The sequence below is a fragment of the Corvus hawaiiensis genome, chromosome 9 (assembly GCF_020740725.1).
Source record: "Corvus hawaiiensis isolate bCorHaw1 chromosome 9, bCorHaw1.pri.cur, whole genome shotgun sequence".
NCBI classification, from domain to species: Eukaryota; Metazoa; Chordata; class Aves; order Passeriformes; family Corvidae; genus Corvus; species Corvus hawaiiensis.
Genome location: NC_063221.1, coordinates 10738801 through 10757571, shown reverse-complemented (window position 1 = coordinate 10757571; position 18771 = coordinate 10738801). Strand labels below are relative to the sequence as shown.

General features: G+C 42.4%; 1 long non-coding RNA gene across 1 annotated transcript; it reads left to right on the top strand.

The window, feature by feature from the left end:
• The first annotated feature begins 9042 nt into the window (after positions 1-9042).
• LOC125329819 lies at positions 9043-17928 on the top strand. Its single transcript, XR_007205285.1, has 2 exons — positions 9043-9131; positions 16877-17928. It is a non-coding gene; the product is annotated as an uncharacterized LOC125329819 (long non-coding RNA).
• Positions 17929-18771: the final 843 nt, after the last annotated feature.

The following is an 18771-nucleotide window of genomic DNA, read 5'->3' as shown; positions in this document are numbered from 1 at the left end:
AAATAATTGTGCATGTGCAGAACAGCAAAGCTGTGGTCAGCTTGTTGCATTAGCACATGTTTGGTTTTAGTATATGTGAAGGGATGCCAAATCAAGTGCTGTGAATGTACCTCCAGGGCCAGAAAAAGGATCCTGGTGCTGGGCTGTAAGACAGCCCCATGTAACATTCATGTTAGTGAAGGGAAGAAAAGTTTTTCCTCCCCAAAAGTTAGATGTTAGGGAAGAAACTGCTGGAGCTGTATTTCTTCTGAGAGTACTGGGGGCTCAAAACCTCAGAGGTGGTGGCTCTGGTCATGAGGATTGCCTCTGGCTCAGGTGAGTGGGGAAAACTCATCTGGAGCTGGTTTCTGTGATGGAGGAAATGGGGCCACCTTCCTTTTAGGCTTAACTTCCACTCTGTTCACTTCAATGCAATGTTCCAGCATTAGTGTGCTGGGCAGCCGGGTAGGCATGTGAGCACAGATTTTAAGTGCATTGAATATGTACAGAACAGAGCAACAGCAGCTGCAGCGAGCAATGCCAGAGCCCAGGCCACCAAGCAGCGACCCAGAGCATCTGCTCAGTGCCTCCCCTGAGCACCAGTGCTGTGCTGTAGCAGCTCCCGGGTACTGGGAACAAATGGCCCTTTTCATTGACCGAGGGGCTGATGCTTCCAGAAAGCCCTGTGTGGCCTGGGGGAGACTGCAGTGACCCGGCACAGGTCTGAAAGGGAGTGTTTGTGCCAGTGTCTGATCCCTCTCCTTAGTGCGTTCCTGCTTGCTTGCAAGCAGATGCTCTCCCTGTGCTTGCACATCCTGCTTGGGAAAATAATTCAGTGTCTGTGTGGTGAAAGCAAAGGTCTGAGAGCACTGAAATGAGAATGAAGGCTGCAGCACCTCCTCAAAGTAAGCATGCCAAATGGACTCTTAACCCTTAAAATAACTGGTTTAGTAGAACACAAAATGAAGTGCTCCTTAAACAGAAGTTCAACTGTTGCATCAGGAAAATTATCATTTAAATGTTTGCTAAAGGAATGTCCATCTACTGGGCCTTTTCTCTTGAGCCTGCACTTCCCAGTAGCTGAGTTACGGTCCCTTCTAGCTGCCCTGGAAAACTCTCCCTCACCTCAGAGGTGGAGTTGCTGGAGTGGCCACTGGCCAGAGGTGATCCTGCTCTTCCTCCTCTGCCAGCTCTGGAAATTGCCTCACCATCTGTGGGGCTTGTCCAGACCACTGAATTGGCAAAAAACTACCTCAGGGAGCTTTTTAAAGGTTCTTCCAGATGAGCATGTTCATTTACTACTGGGAAAGGTGTAATTTCCCTGTCCCTTGGCACTGTTTTGTCTGACCAGGATGTGGGTGCCAGCACAAGCTGCATGGGCAACAGAGAATATACAAAGACTCATCAAAAGGCATCCTTTTTCCAGACTAAGGTGGGACTCCTTACTGAAGCAGTCCATAAGGATAGTGGACTGTAATATATGTGTTGGTGTAATAAAAATGCTTGAGAATGAAAGATGAAGTCCTGGCATCATTAAAATCAGTGGAAAAATGTGCTGAATGTCATTAAGGTCTTTCACCATAAAAAGTAGGGGTGTCCATTAACCCACCAGGCTGTTCATACCTTGAACTCTTATGAATTAACAGCAATTTTCTGGTGCAGGTTTTTATTTTGTTTTCTGGTAACTTAGAGAAATACCAACCTCCATATACCTACTCCATAGGTCGATGCTTCCCCCTCACCTTTCCCTTTGAACTTATGAGAAAGAAAATGTTGCAATCAGTTTTCTCTGGCCCATAACAAAAGTGCTCTCAGCCAGGAACACTTTAAAAGTGAAAAATCAAGACTTAAAGAGTAATATTAAGAGCATGTAGTTACCAAATGATGCAGACGTCTGCATCTGCGTCTTAATCATTATAAACCCTGGTGCTCTTGCAAGCCAACACTTCTTTTCCCAAAGTCAGAAGAGAGCTTGTCCCGTGTTTTCCTGTTAGACCATGGGATAAGATATGCTTATCCATGTGAAGTTTAGGTTTGCCCTTGTTGCAGCTTGAGGCCATGTAGAAAATGTGGTCTTTCCGGTTTTTTGAGCTTAAAAAGCTAAAGCTGCACTCTTTCAGCTGGAGTGCTGTAGAACCAAAGGCACTCTAGTTTCAGCTTCATGGAGCCTGTGGTGACAATGCAAATGCAAAAACCTTTTGCAGGATTTGAAATGTAGATTATATTGGTATTATATAGGACATTGGGGACATAGGAGTCATTTGGCATTGACTTCATACTGGCATATATATATTCACGTTTTTCTATTTATGATCGTTTAGGAATAGGATCAGGAAATGGATATTGAAACATTACTTGCCAAAAGCAAAGACGACTGAAACAGATGACGTGATCTTTAGAGTAATTTTGTACAATTGGGGAAAGAGAGGAGTAAAGGAGAAAACCAGTTTACATGTCAGTTCTGAGAACTTCAGAATAGAAAGGCCAGAAACTACAGTGAGAAATGATCTAAAACAGTCAGCAGCATTGCTTTATTGTGAGAAATGATGATGGTAAACTTGGCTAAAGAGACAGTGAGAAATGTTGTGGTGTAAAAGATCACAGCCCAGAGTTACCAGGTTCACTGGACTGAAATCAGAACTGAAACTGAATGCCAGCAGAATCAGACACTTTGGCTCCACAGAAGAAAACTGGGCAAGAATAAAGATTTTTTCATCCAAATGCCATGGCTCCAGTCCCTGACTCTGAAAAAAACATGCAGAAGAGCTTGGTTATTGTTTTCCCTGAAAAGTCTTGTACAACTTGATAAAGCACAATAAAGTGCATTTACATATTAGGGTGTTTAGAATAGAGCAAAGCACTAGGCTAAAGATAGGAGCACAGGCTGTAGGTTTGGAGTGACCTCTTCAGTTGCTGTTTCCTGCCCTGACCCAGGAAGCTGCACTGTCATTATCCTTTCATAATCCACCTCTCTGAAAAGAAACCTTATTTCCTCTTTAAATCTCCATGAAGATTACTTTTTTTTAGCCCAGTTCCTTGAGCTCTTGCTATTATAACTTAAGCTAAAAACTTTTGGTAGCAGCAACTTCAAGAATAGTTGGGAAAGTGGGATCAGCTGCCCTGCCAGCCTTGGTTTTTCTAAGCTAGATGAACCACTTGCTTCTTTCTACCAGAAATCTTGTCTGGCATGACACTCTCTTGTTTCCTCTATTCTATGTTGGCTTTACCAGTTTGTATCAGCTTCTGTGCTTACTCCTAAAATTATCTTGGAACTGGTTATCACATGGCTACTTCTGAAGTCTTTTCCCTACAGTTTTCCTCACTTATCAGTTCCAGGTAGTTTTAGCTAATTTTGTTTAAGAAAATCCCAAGACTATTGTTAGTATTCTGGATGACTTCAGGAAAGTTTTTCATCTAGTTTCCCTTCCTTAAGATTTGCTCTTATGAAATGAAAATCATAATTAGAGACCAACATTTGTTTCTTTTTCCATTTAACTAAACTTAAGCAAGTTATGATAACTGTTGCATGTGCAACTCTCTTATATCCTGTTTTCTAAAAGTCTAATATAACCTTGTTTGTTGGTTTAATAATTATTTCATAAAGAAATCTGCCAGCTGCTACGTTCAGGAATAACTTTGTCACATCTTTATTTGAGAACACTCATTCACATAAGCCAAATTAAGATTTCTCCTCATAGAATTCTTGTTAATGTTCAGCTTTCTAGTATGAGAGTGGATTTAAATAGTAGGTTATTGAAGTGATCTTAGCAGAACCTCTTCTCATGCTTCTTCCACATTTTGAAAAGCTTTAATCTTTAACTACGCTATCCTTGCTTATTTCATTATAGTTTATTACATCATTGATAAATAGTTCTACCTCCCTGTAATCAGTTCCTTACACACCTTTTTTTTCTTAATGTTAGCTGCAGGCACCTGTACTGGGGTTAGGGTGAGGTTCCCTTGGTTTTGAGTGTCTGTATAGTGTCTTCAGTCAAACATTGGCAAATATCTCTTCATTTTTCTGCTCAAATTTCTTGTATTGCACAAGACGGTAAGGGCAGGCATCCATTTTCAACTACATTGAAGTTTTACATCTAAATTTGGATATTTAACATCTATTGAGCAGTTAGAGCAGATTGCCACAGATCCAGGACTTCATGTGCTCGTGTGTATGTGCATTGACTCACTGAGTGCAGAGTGGTTATGTGTGTGCAGGAGCTTAGCTCTGCAAGTGAAGTGGTTACATCAGGCCTCCATCCCGCTATCATCTCAGGTGCCCGTAAAATGAGCAAATATTTATGTGATAATTAACTATTTTACAATAGCTATTTTACTGACTTTGTTGAAAAGCTCAGTAAACAACTAAGAGATTGCAAAAGGATGGTTTGTTCCCTAAGATCTATTGAACTGGAAGAAACTGTTTTTTAGAAATAAGCAACTGACCAAGATAGTGTTTGATCTGAAATACTGGGGCAGCAATGTCATTGCTGTGGTCTGAGGTTGCAAGTATCTTGCTCGGTGCTATGCAATAGGTTATTTAATCTTCCAGGTTTTGGTTCTCTGCCCAGGAGATAGAGAGTCACATTTAGCTTTCTCATGATGGTAGCTCGTTGGGATTAATTTCTGTAGGCTGCTGAATCTGGCAGATGAGGATCTTCATAAATCAGACAATCTAGATGTAAATTGCAATCTGGACTCCTCCTCTGGGACTCCTTTGGAAGGCAAATACATTGAGACATTTTCTCTTGGATTATTGTACAGCAAAACTTCTGTAGAAATACTAAGGAGTTTAACTTTTTTTAGCATTTTCAGTATGTCTTGTCTCTTACAGAGCCTATTATTCCTGGTAAGATGATCAGAAAGTTGTGTTTTGAAGTGTGGACTGTTTGTTCCTCACCACAGTTGTCCAGGGCTCATCCCGGCTTGCTCATGTGATTGTGTGCCCAGAGGCCAGCTGCAGTTTCAAAGTGGATTTGCTGTGCAGCAGTAGAAATCTCTTGGAAAATAGGTAATCTGATATATTAGTTTATATCAAACCATGAGGACTATTATTCATGCTGTTCCTGGTCTTCATCATCGTGGCTGTCAGCCTGATATCCTTTCTAATCAGCTGGGTAGACAGGGTTTAAAGCCTCAGGCATATATATGAAGCGGAGAAAGGAGCAGCACTCCAAGGCTGCCTGGCAAAAGTAGTCTTCTCTGTCAATGGGGAGGAAAGGAGAAGGACAAGAGGTCACATTGAGGGGTTTTTATTTTGTGGTGGGGTTGGGGGGGGGGGGAGGTGTTGATTTTCTTTTCTGAGGGGGAGGGAGGGGCAGAAAGGCAGTGGTGTAGCCTTTGCCTGCTTTGGTTAGGCTTAAGAAAGCACTGCAAACCTGTAACGTACCTCTGTGTCCTAAACTGTGATAGCAAACTGAGATAGCCCTAAACCTGACCCTGTCACCCAGGTCCATTTCTTAGAAATGCTTTTAACAAGTGTGACTAAATGGAGCCAATCTCTTGATGAGCTAAGCTAGTGGATTCTTTTTTATCATATTTTGCTAACTACAAAATCTGCCAGTCACCCCAAAAGCAGATGAAATGCTTTGGAAGAGAGAAAAATATATGTCAGGTTATAAAGGTAAGATTTAAAATATGTAGCTATCTCGATAAATGGGAATACTGGAAATACTCCTGAAAATACTTATGCATATACTTAACCTTAAGCATACCATAATTCTATTAACTTCAGTGGGACTATATATATTTCTAAAGTGAACCACCTGTGTGTTTGAGAAGACAAAGCCATTAAGCTTCTCTGCATGCAGAATTTGATCCTGAGACTAAGTCTTTGTGTATCATGCTGTAAATTTACCCTGAAGCTTGCCATAAAGTCAGTGCTTTTAAAGAGTATATTTGAAGAGCTCCAGTAGAGTCTCAAGGCAGTTATAATAGTGTGTATTTGATTTACAGCATGCCATTGAATTAGAAGGGTATTTGAAAGAGGATTTATGTTAAAATAATGTAGACAGTGATTTAGAGCATGGATTGTGGCCACAAGTATGGGCAAAACAGAAGAGTTTATTGCAGCAAACAGCTCATTGCCTTCTGCGGAAAAAAACCTGAAGTAGAAAATTTGGAGATTGTCATCTTGGCTGAGTATATCTGTTAACTAAAAATACTGGTCAACACATGGCTTTTCAAAGTACAGAGGACTTTCAACAACATTCTGTGTAACCAGCACTGGATAGAATTATCAATGAGCTGGAACAGTGATTTGGAAAGGAGAACCATGGAATCAATAAACCAGCTGGGACAACGAATCCAAGAAATATACATTTCTTGGAAAATGACAAAGCATTCTGGCAATAAGCACTGCAAAGGAAAGTCGATCTGAGAATTTTGCCAAATTCTTCAACAATACTGAGATGGCTCCTGAATAGACACATGCATTGACCTGATTAGTAAACATTTGGGTTTTACACAAAAATGTAGAAACGAAATCTTAAAATAATAATTTCAAATCTTTTTTATAACTCTCTCGACTGCTCTCAGTATTGTTTTCCTAATTTCTTACTGGAAATTTAAAATGCAAGGCCAAAACATCAGCTGGCATAAATTACCTGACTTTTGTGAAGATGGGCTGATATTAATGATATGGGGCTTAATCTGTTGCCTTGAACTTGTCTCTTCCCTGCCTTTAATCACAGTCTGTTATTTTGGATTTAAGTGGATTTTAAGATACATGAGGCTGCTTTGAAAAATGAAAACTTATTTTCAACATAACTTTGAACTTTACATACATTTGTAAAGCGAAAGCTGTGAAAACCCCCTTGGCATGGACTTGCACTGGGAGACAGGCAGAGACCACAGTGACTCATTTGGTAACAAAGTGCATCTGAGTGAGCACAAAACACTTCCTGTTGCTGCACGAAGGAGCACTCGGCTGTGCCGGAAGGTGCGACGGGCGGAAACGGTGGGACTTGTAGAACTTTTTGGCTTGGATTGCTCTCTATAATTCTGTTACCAACAGCTGATTAGAGGGTTGCCAAACTTGTCAGATGAATTCTCAGATTCTCAGGTTCTGGTTTTTTTTTTTTAATGCTAACACTTGGAAAACAAAGCAGTAATGATCCTCTGTGTGAACTTGGGCTGCAGTTCCCTGCTGAGAGAATCTGGTCAGGCTGCTTCGCCTATGAAAAAGATCATATTCATTCTTACAGCCTGAAGTCCCTGTGTAAAACATTCCTGGATTCACTGGGAGAGGCAGCACTGCTTTCTGTACCAGCAGCCTTATGGGTGAAGTTCCTCCCCCGGACTGTGAGGATGCAGTGGATAAAAACTGATACGGGACAAATGCCGAGGCAGAAAGGTCTATGCAGTGAAATGATGCATGAAATATTAAGAGGGCGGTGTTTGGCAGCTTCATTAGGAGGCCAGGGGAAGCATTCTGCACACCAAGAAAGGGTGAAGGCAACTGTGTCTTGGAAACTTGACAAAGAGATCTTTGTGTTCTCCTCTCTTGTTTGGTTTAACATCGTCACACTCCTCTCTCTTCCCGGAAAATGCTCTCAGCCACAGCAGAGGACCCTGTGTTTCTGTTTGGGTGGATGTGCAGGTCTCCCTCCATCCCCTACCCCTGACACACTGAATCAGTCTCCTGCTGGATCCACATGGATTCACACAAACTATGGGAGTGGACAGAGGGAGCCCTCCTGCTCTTTTTTCAGGCAGGCTGTATATTCAGCCAGACATTTCAAGATCAATTATTCTCAAATTTGAGTTTAGATACAAGCTAGTGAATGAAAGAATTTGAAAATTGAACGACTTTTTTTCTTTAATAGGAAAACACAACTTTATCCCAGTGCTCAAGGGATGATGTGTTCCTCAGTCCAACATGGAGAGAGTTGATGGCAAGGGTACAGATGATGGAGCTCATAAATAAGTGGCAGCAGAGCTGCTCAGTGCTGGAAATTGAAGAAAATTAACTCCCTGCAAAAAGAAGGAAATTGACAACATAGGAATGTGGAAGGAAAGAGCAGGCCAAAGTAAATTATTTTGATAATATTTGGGAAAATATGTCAGAATAGACAATGTTGAACTGAATGTAGCCAGATCAAGATTCCTCTTTTGGACGTGAACATTTCAAAATCATTTAGTAATACAAACTTCTTACCCCAAAGGTGGTTGCAGAGAATATTAAGAAAATGTTCTTTGAAGCATAATATGCTAATTAACATTCTCAATGTACTTTATTAACATTATAGACAGAAAAAAAATTATAAATTATAGCTATTTTATAGATACAGATGAATAGGCAGTAAATCTAAAGAGCTAAGGACAGAGAAAACCATTTTTAAGGTAAATGAATCATAATGCATTGAAGATATTTTTCTACTTCTGCTGAAGCAGAAGTAGGAAACGGCATGGCTGCTGCTTGTCACAGAAAAGCATCCTGTTTCATATGGAAACAAGAAAGTGCAACTTCTTTTGTCATAGGCCTTTAAGAAATTTTCCACCACTAGTACTCATCCTTTAGGCCCCTTTGCCTCTTTCTCGGGCACCTGTTGGCTCCTTTATGGTTCTGCATGAGTAAATCCCCTGTGTTAGATGGAGAAGACAGCAAAGGAAGCAAGGCAGCACAATGACCTTGCAGGTCACAGGCCAAACAGTGCTTGTCCCAGTTGTTTAGGATCCTATTTGCCTTGCGACCCAGCTGCAGGACAGATGTTTTCAATACAGCTTCTTCTAAAGCTCTGAGAAGACTGTAGATTTCAATTTTATGATATCAAGAAAAGTATTCTCTCTTGGCAGACATTTTCATGGCCTGCTTCTAGAAATGCTTTCTCTTAGATGCTTAACTGTGAGCAGTCACCAGGAAACAGGGATCCCTTGCTTGTCTGTAGTTAATGCACCTGGGTTTAGTGCTTGGTTTTAAACTGCAGGGTGAGTTTAGTGAAAGAGTAGCTATAGAAGCAGAACTGTCATACTTCAGTAGTTATTTTGAGTGTTATAGATCTCCTGTGTAGCTGGATACAGCAGATGGACTGGAGGGATGCTGTTTTGTTGCTTGCATTAAAAGTGGTTTGCACTGATTCTTCTGTTGCAGGGAGTGAAAGCCTGCAGGGTTTTGGTTTGGGAAGTGCAGTGAGGAACGAGTCCAAAAAAAATAGGTAAGACAAATATCTTTACTGGAAGTGGATGACTGTTCCTGTGCCATATAACTGTGTGATGAAAGATTTACTTTGTGGGTAATGCCCAGATTTGTTGAAAATACTGGTTGACTTCCTAAGCAGGCCAGAAATCATCTTACAATAAAACACAATATTTTATGACTTCTCTGGGTTACTGCTGTTACAAGTTGATTACTGCATGATGAGAAATTTAAATTTTTCAGTGATAACATTTAACAGAGGCAGTCTCAGGAAAACAGCAGAGGCAATCGCAAGCATTTGGGTAAGCGCATGGGCACTGCAGTTAGACTATTTCAAGAATCCCTGACTGTATCCATCATAAAAACAACCTCTATGATGTGAGAAGATTGATAACACTCTCTACTGTATGTAATTTTCATTCAGTCTGTAGATAACAAAACTGAAAAAGAGTTGCATCACATCACAATCACAAGTACATCATGTCTCCAGGCTAAACTAGAAGTCTTCTAAGGAGGTCCTTCAGTTCAAACCAAGTTTTATTTACTTAACCAATGCCTGGAAGTACCCTACAGTTTTACTGTGGAAAGGAGTTCATTCTTTCCCTGTTTTTTTTTAAGTGTACTGAATGATTGATTATACCTAATTGTCATCCCAAGTTTATACATTGAAGAAAGAAATTCCTTTTGCAAGAGTCTGACAGTATTTTGTAACACATTTGAGGAACTCTCATATGGATTACATCTCCTGAGTCTGCTGGTGCCTGACATATGTTCTGTGAAAGAGAAAAATGATGTATTGTTCTGTAAAACTATTCCCCGTGTCTTCCCACTTGCCAAACTTACTACACATTATGTGAGGGGGGAAAAATGTCCAAAATGTTTCAGGAAAAGTGGAACAAACAATCGCAGTTGATTGTGACAGCAATTAATATACTTGTAAGTGTAAATGCTGGTATCAGGAATATTCTTTAAGCTCTCTGAAATGCTTTCATTTGGCATATTTCAGATTGTCTGGTTTGTACCCTGTGGAACAGGCCCAGCCCTGTTTATTCATATAAATTGAGTGTTATTAGGCAATACTAGGTGTGATGAGCAAACCATGAATGACAGATAACTGCTTTCACGATGCTTTTTGAAATGCACATTAATGATGCTTTGCCATAGAAGCCTGTATACAAAATACCACATTTGACAGTTGTCATTAAAGAAACTTAGGAGATAATAGAGCAGAAAGAACATGTCCTTGGACTACTTTATAGAGTGCAATTACATTTTAATGTGTAAAAGGTCCTTAAATGAGGAATTTTAGTTTTGTTTTCTCAGGAGATTGCAAGAGAAATAAAAAATTCGTCCTTGAAAATGAGGATTTCAAGGCTATTGTATTCCAATATAGTCCATCAGATCTCATGTGCTACTTCTGATGCTGTTTGGATAGAAACATGAAGAGATTAACTACTTCGAGAAGTGGTGGTGATAAGGATGTAGTGAACTTCTCCTTCTTTAGGGTCAACACCAAATCCAGGACCTAAGGTGATGCCCTCTTGCTTGGTGTCTTGAGCTCTTAGGCTCAGTCCCATTGTGTCCATCCACATTGTCTGGCTGACTGCAGCTCACCACAGCTCTAAGCTGCACGTCCCACGCACGCTGTAGTGTGCGTGATGAGGTTTCCCTTTGGTATCACCTGTGTTTGCAGGGATATTTGGAGTCTACACATGTTGTGTGCATGAAGATGAATTTTTGTTTAGTCCTGTTTTAAGTGCTCCTTTATCCCAGGCTCCAGCATTCATAGAGAATTTCAAATGCCCTGTCTACTAGAATGGTGACAGGACCATGCACAACCGATCCAGGAGGTTTCTGAAGTGTATTGAGGACATTTTGCTGTGGCAGGTGATGAATGAACTGATTGCTGGGCCTGTTACACACAAAGAAGGAAGAACTGGTTGAGAAAGTGAAGGTCAAGGGCAGTCTTGGCTGCAATGACCGTGAGACTTGGCAAATCCCCACGTGAGACAGACTTGGAGGAATAAGGGGCCCAGGAGAGCAAGTCAGTCTTCAAGGACGACCTCCTTAGGGCATAAGACTAGTCCACTGCACTAAATGGAAATTAAAGCAAAGGTAACACTTGGTTACTTGTGTTACACTTGTAACACTTGTACTTGGGTACACTTGTGGTGGGTGGAGAGGAGAGTCCTGACCCAGCTCAGATGCACATAGGGAGCACACTGAAGGAGAAAGCAGAGATGGCAGCCCAGGAGGTATTCAGAGACGCTTCTTGAGAACACAGAGGAAGAACTACAAAATCCAAAGCTCAAGCTGAGTTGAAATTAGCAAATGATGTAAAGGGTATAAAGGGGCTTCTTGTGCTTATATGCCTGGAAAGAGTTGCCAGTGTCAGCCTGGGTCCAGTGACCACACAGCAAGTCTGTTGTGGTGAGGCAGGTTCAAGGTCAAGCCAGGAAATCAAGCCAGCAGGTCAGGATCAGGGAGGTAGGAGACTGGGCACTGACACAGCTGCAGCACAGCTGCAGTGTCGCTCAGGCAGAGGCCAAGTGCAAGAGCCTCAGCTTGAAAGCAGCTCCCAAGGGATGGAGAGGCAGGCAGGCCCTTGCTGAGGTTGTCTCTAGCTTTATTCCCAACAAACAGCTCAGATCAGCAAAAAGGCTGACCTTGAACTGAGTCAAACAAACTCCTGAACCAACTAAAATCCTGGCAGCAGGAGTTGAATCAGGGCCCTGATGCACTACAGGCTGGGGATTTGCTGTCCAGAAATCAGTATTGCAGAATAAAACCTGGGAGACCTGGTGGACAAGGAGCTGATTGTGAGTCAGCAACATGCTCTTGTAGCAAAAGGGAGGCTGACAGCACTCCAGGCTCTGTGAGCAGAAGGCCAGGCAGCCTCTGAAGGGGAGGCATTAGTCCCTCTGTTTGTTTACTCGCCCCGTTTCAGGCTCCCCATCACAAGAAAATGAAACACTAATGCAGGGCCAGTGGAGGGCCGCCAAGATACTGTTTGGCTGGAGATTCTGAGGGAGGAGGAGCAGCTGGAGAGCTGTGCTCGTTCAGCCCTGAGGAGAGGTAGCTTCAGGGAGAGCCTTCCTGGTGTATGCAGCTACCGAGGGGGGTGAGGAGAAGATGGAGCCCAACTCTTCCCAGAGGTGGGCAGAGGCAGTAAAGGTGTGTGGAAACATGAGAAATGTTGACTTGATACAGTCATTTTCTTTTTTGCTGTGGGGGCAGTCGAACACTGGAGCGAGCAGGATGCCCAGGGAGGCTGCAGTATCCCCCACCCTTGGAAGTGCTCAGAACCAACCTGCATGAGGCCCCGAGCAGCCTGCTCTGAGCAGGAACCAGAGGGGAGGGGACCATCCCACAAGTGGGATTTCACATGGCAGCAAGGTACTTTGGTGTGGTGTTACAATGCAAGTCCAAGGACAGAGGTTTGTTCTTCGCAACACTTCTAATTCTCAGGAACACGTACACATTATTCTGCTGCAACATCTGTTAATAATAGAGTACTGTTGGGGTCCCTCCCCTGCCGTGTAGCCCTGGGAGAGGGGCCCTGAGGGCACAGACACGGGGTTTCCCTGCCCCTGCTCAGCCTCGTTCCCATTGGTTGGTTTGTGTTCCCTGCGCGGGCAGAAGGACCCTTGGTCCCGTGACTGGAACAGTTCCTCAGCAGAGCCCTGGCCATGCGGCTGGAGAAATAAACGTCTCTGAAACAGCTAGCAAGAATCTGTCTGTCCGTATATATTTCCTTTCCACGGGACTCCTGGTTTGATATATGCGTGTTGCAGGATCCCCACTGCAACAAATGGTGGAGATTTGTGAGCAGAACGATCCCCGATCCCTAAGCGACTGATTTGTGTGAGTAAACCCTGGAAACTTTGGATTCCTCTTCTTGGTTTTGCTTTGCTATTCCATATCTAAACTATGGAGGAACCGTGGGAAGACTCTTGGCTCTCAGAGCCGCATATGGACATTTATCTTAAAATGATTCTTGAACAACGATTTGTAAATTTTAGCTTGATTCAAGCTCAAAAAGAACTGAAACACTTCCTGGCATGGTTGTTTAAGAACTTTTTCTATGTTTCTTGGGATTTAATTCTTACCAAGGGCTTTTGGAAAACCGTTTGGACACAGTTAATATTGGAGTCAAAATATATGCCGATGGAAGAATATTTTCATTAATATTATTTAGTTACTGAGACTGTTGAGCAATGTCAGCTGTGTCCTGGTGAAGGGAAGCGTGGCGCAGGGACCGTGCGGCCCAGGCCACGTGCACCGAGCGCTCTGAGAGCAGCAGCGAGGCAGTTCCCGCGCGCGGGCGGAGCCACGCGAGCCGCAGTGTCGGTGGCGGAGCGGGGAGCGGCGGGACCCGGCGGTGCCCGCCCGGTCCTGTGCAGCGCGTGGTGGAGCGAGCCCCGTGAACGCCCGACCGAGAGGGGCGGCGCGTGGGCAGCGGCTGGCGGCGATGGCGGTGGAACGGAGCCGCGCCCAGCCGAGACGCGCGCTGGAGCGGGGCGCGGGGGAGTCCTCGCTCGGGGGCCCGGCCGAGATGTGGGTGCAGCGCCCGGCAGCGGCAGCGAAGCTGCGACCAGAGGAGGCGACGCACGGAGAACTGAGCGGCGTGGCCCGGCCCGGCCCGCGCAGCCCCGAACGCGACCCCGGGAAGAGCGCGCAGGCACCAGCAGCCCCGACAATTCCAACACGGGAGCGACCGAAGGAGAGAGCAAAGACGCAGCGAGACAGAAAACAGCAGCCACTCGGAAAAAGGAAAAGATCATAGCAACTAAGATCTTAGGGATAGTAAAATGGTATAATGTTAAGCAAAATTATGGTTTTATAACAAGGTATGACAACCAGCAAGACATATTTGTGCATAGAACTGCTATTAAAAAGAATAACCCTGAAAAATGCATCCCAAGCATGGGAGATGGAGAGGTGGTGGAATTTAATATTGTACTAGGGAGAAAAGGGTTACAAGCATCGCAGGTCACTGGGCCTGATGGTGTTCCTGTAAAAGGCAGTATATATGCAAAAAATCGTAGTCATGTTAGACAGTATCTCCATTGTAAGCCCCCCCTACAGTTTCCCTTTCCTAATCCCACCTTTCCCTTTTACCCTATGTCCTATTACCCCCAGTGTATTCCCAATCCGTTTTTTCACCCATGGTTTCCCTCACAAAACCATGCTTTTGCCAATTGTTTCCCCAAAAATCCCTTTCCAATGCCGAGTGGGGGATGAAAAGGGGGAGGGAAGAAGTTAAACCCTCTCCTGCCTCAGTTTCCCCACAAAGCATGCTCAGAGAATTCTGTCTCCCTTCTGTCAGCCCTAAGATGTTCCAGAGAATCTGTTTGGACATTTAAAGACTCAGGAGGGGTGGCTTGTTTTGTTTTGAAACTGTTCTTGTTATGTTTATCCAGTTGTTTTCATTCTCCTTTTATTAAAATAAAACGGGTGAGGTGTTGGGGTCCCTCCCCTGCCGTGTAGCCCTGGGAGAGGGGCCCTGAGGGCACAGACACGGGGCTACCCTGCCCCTGCTCAGCCTCGTTCCCATTGGTTGGTTTGTGCTCCCTGCGCGGGCAGAAGGACCCTTGGTCCCGTGACTGGAACAGTTCCTGGGCAGAGCCCCGGCCATGCGGCTGGAGAAATAAACATCTCTGAAACAGCTATCAAGAATCTGTCTGTCCGTATATATTTCCTTTCCACGGGACTCCTGGTTTGATATATGCGTGTTGCAGGATCCCCACTGCAACAGAGTACGAAGCAACACGACTTTCTAATGGAACTGTTGAGAAGAGCAACAGATGGAAAATTCTGTGCAAAATAAGTCATATCAGTATGATTTAATTTTTGTGTTTGCCTGGGACTCTGACAACAAAACGGCCCCATTCTGTGGCAGCATTACAGCAACCCTTGAGAACTGCTACAAGCCCTGTTCCCTTCACCACCAGTGAGGAGCAAAGCCCTGAAATAAAAGTGAGGTGGCTCCACAGGCTTGCTGCTGTCATCTTTCTGAACTTTCTCAGGTGCAACCTCTCAAATGCCAAACAGTATGATGTCCTACCACTCTTTGCTCTTAAACTGAATCTACAGCTCTAGTGGTTAGGGTAGGCAGCGGGACTAACTCCAGTAAATAAAGCCATCAGCTGTGTTAATGCAGTAGGGCTGCACCGTCCCAAGGATAGCCCACTGGCCTTACTTTTCTGGAGCTGTCACTTCCTTCTTCTGATCTTATTTTACCCAGATATTAAACTCAAGAATTTCTTCAGTAAGCATACTAATAAATATGGCAGTTGATTGTATTAGTTAATTACTGGGTACACTCACATCTGTTGTGCTTAGAACCTCCCCACCTGCTTTGTGTCTTTCTGATGCAGTGGTGAGTCAAAAATGGCAAATGCATACAGGGAGCTTAACCCATCTGCCTGAAGTATTTGTAGCTATTTAGCACAATGGCAACTGGGTCTGTTGTTGTCACACCTCTGAATGAAGAAAGCTGCAGAAGATGTATTTGATATTTTGGTGATTTACCTGTGATCCAGTTGCATAACAAAGTGTTAAAACAAACAGCAGTATAGGAAGTCTTCCTTAAAAACTTTCCATACACCTACATTAGGATTCATACACTACACAGGGATATAGTTTTTCCTTTATAGAAAAAAACATTAATTCATTTTGTTAGAGGGGAATTTACTTATTCCTAGGAAGAAAGGTTGGCATTGCTGAATTACCTTATGGAATTAGTTATGAGCAAAGCACCCTCAACAAAACATAAGGACAAATTGCTGGCCAAAGAAGCTGGCACTGGGGGCTCCCCATTATGTCAACCACAACATTAGAACAGGGTTAGGGATATTCTGCAGGATCTTTTCAGAGGGGAAACCATAGAGAGATTTTTAATCTTTTAATGCAAGTAAATACAAAAATATACCCTCTCTATTGGCTACTTGTAAATTATATACCGTTTGTAGAGCTGAGAGACTGGCTTTTTTAATAACTAATTTTCATATAAAACATCTCTTAGTATGCTAGTGTATACAGAGGGCCTTAATCTATGGTAAGTAAATAGCTGGGACCTCTTCTTTTAATATTTAGTATTCCTTGATTTACTGTTTGAAATTTTTTGGTAGACACAGCAGACAGTTTCTAAAGCAGCCTATAGATATTTTAACACATCTTCATTTTAATAAAGTTCTGTTCCTAATTTTATGTACATTTGACCTTACCACAATAAGTCCACATTCAGAAGATTACAAGGGTATGAAATTTTTATGTCTGATAACAAAACCCAGTTTCGTACTGCTTTGAATAGAACTTTTTAAAAAAGCTCTGCTGTAGTTTTAATGAGTACCAGATTCATCAGGTAGCCTGCAACCTGCAGCATTTAAAATATACATTTGAGAAGTATGAGGAGTATATTCTTGCCTAAAGAGAAGAATTGAATTTATTCAGCAAGAAAGCATTCAATCTGGTAGGAAACTTTTACTTGCAAATGACCAGAATGAGTGATTTCGTTCTCCTGAATCCATGCATATTGAAAGATGCTGCCTGACCCTGCTGCTTCACTAAGAAAATCCTTCCTTAAGCAAACTATCTGCTGGGCTGAAAAAATCTCCGCAATAATTACTAAGTGTGGGAAAGAATTGGGTATATTCCCTTAATGTTGCCATCAATGTTTCTTGAAACTTTCTCGGAGATTTTTTTTTCTATGCAAAGAAGAGAAGAGTTTCTTTCTTTTTTCTGTCTTTTGTTTCTTTGAAGTTCCTAACAGGGAAGCTGGCTGCAAGGTGTCTGACTCTCATCTAAACTGGAGCTGGGCAAAGACCACCCCTTGTTTTCAAACGCTCCTATGAATAATCAGCATCCACTGGAAAGCACTCGATATTTGCTGGCTGAAGGCTGGATTTGGGCAGCAGACCTGAAAGGTGGCTTATTCTACTGTTAGATTGTGCCAGCTGTCACATCTGAATAAATTAGAAATCCACCCAAATTTTCTAAATTTTCTATGAATTGAAGTTAATATGCATAGAAACATTACTCATGTTTAATTTCTAAACTAATTTACATCTAAACAACTGATAAGGCATCCAGACTGCATAGGTAAAAGCAAATGTCTGGTTAAACCTTACAAAGGCTTGTAAATATTTACTAAATGCATACTTCACATCTTCTGTAGATTATTATGCTAATCTATCTAACAAACAAAAGGTATTGTGGATCAGACTGCAAAGATTTGCAAATACTGACAGTAAATCAAATGCTGAGCTAATACAGCCATATCATAAACATTTAACTTTTCGAGTGTCTTATCTCTCAAAGCTCTGTAGTTTGTAGTTATGTTCATAAAAGTTCCCCCATCTCCTTTGTTCAGCTTGTAATTAAAGCTGACCTGATAAGAAGACCTGCTTTCTCACTCTTGTTGGGAGGACACAGTGATTAGAAAACCAGGGAATTCTCACTTCTTTCCAAGCAATGATCTCTGCCCAGGAGTCCACTGATTAATTAATGACTATGTTTACCTGGGTGTGTGAGTTTGGGCAGATGAGCCTTTGCACATAGCCTGGCTGCAAGGACAATGACAGCTGTTGGAATGCAGCATCCCTTAACAATAACATCGCACAAGCTTCACACAAAAGTCCTTACGCAGCCATGGAGAGATGCCACTTTTGGTCATGTCCACCTTAAATCATCATCTGTTCTAAAGCAAGAAAACTTAAGCTCTTTACAGTGCACTTTTGAAATATAACATTGAAAGGTTAAAAAAGATGTTTGTATGATCACGCAAGGAGTCAATAAAAACGTGGCATACTTGTAGACATGTATATTCTATATATATGTATTTAGTTAATAAACTTGACAGGCTTCTTGAAAGAGGCCTATTTCAAATCTTCAAAGAGACTATGTTTAAAGAATCTGAATGATGAAATCACATAATGCAGGTATGTGGGGTTTTTTTAAGTACAGTATTTTGTCTTTAAGTATTGTCTCATGACAATATTATGGCTAAGAAGTTTAATGGGGATATCGATGTTTATGAATTTGGTGGTTTGGAAAACTTTGCATAGGGGAGATGACATAGTCACTCATTTACAACTTGGGATGGGTGTGTGTAAGATTCAAACAAGGTGATAGAAAACCCAAACCTCCAACCCCATTAAAATGAGGCTGAGAGCAAACTCTCATTCTAAGAGATGCTTTCCAAGTCTGTGAGCTGCTTATGTTGTCAGGAGATGTACTGATAGCTGCTGAGGTAACATAAACCTAATGTAAATTATTTGAGGGAACAAGGACTAAAACAGACCCAAGTACACTCAGGGGTGAGTGAAGAAGGAGTTCTTGGTACAAGGTATAAACTGCTGATCATATCAAAGTATTCTAAAACATATTTATTATAGCCATAGAGTGGGAAACTTCATCGTTTTCGATTTTGCCATTTTTGACAAACACACTGGTGTTCCCAGGGGAAAACATCTCTTTCAGCAAGCTCTGCTAACAATGTTCTGAAGGAAATCCCTTTATGGGTTTCAGCAGCACTTAAGAGGAAGATCACTTTATTAGTAGCATGACTTACTATTAAAAGATTTTTACCTGGCTAGTGAGGAATTCTCTCATACTTAAGGTTCATTAATTGACAATATGTGTGCTCCAGCTTATGG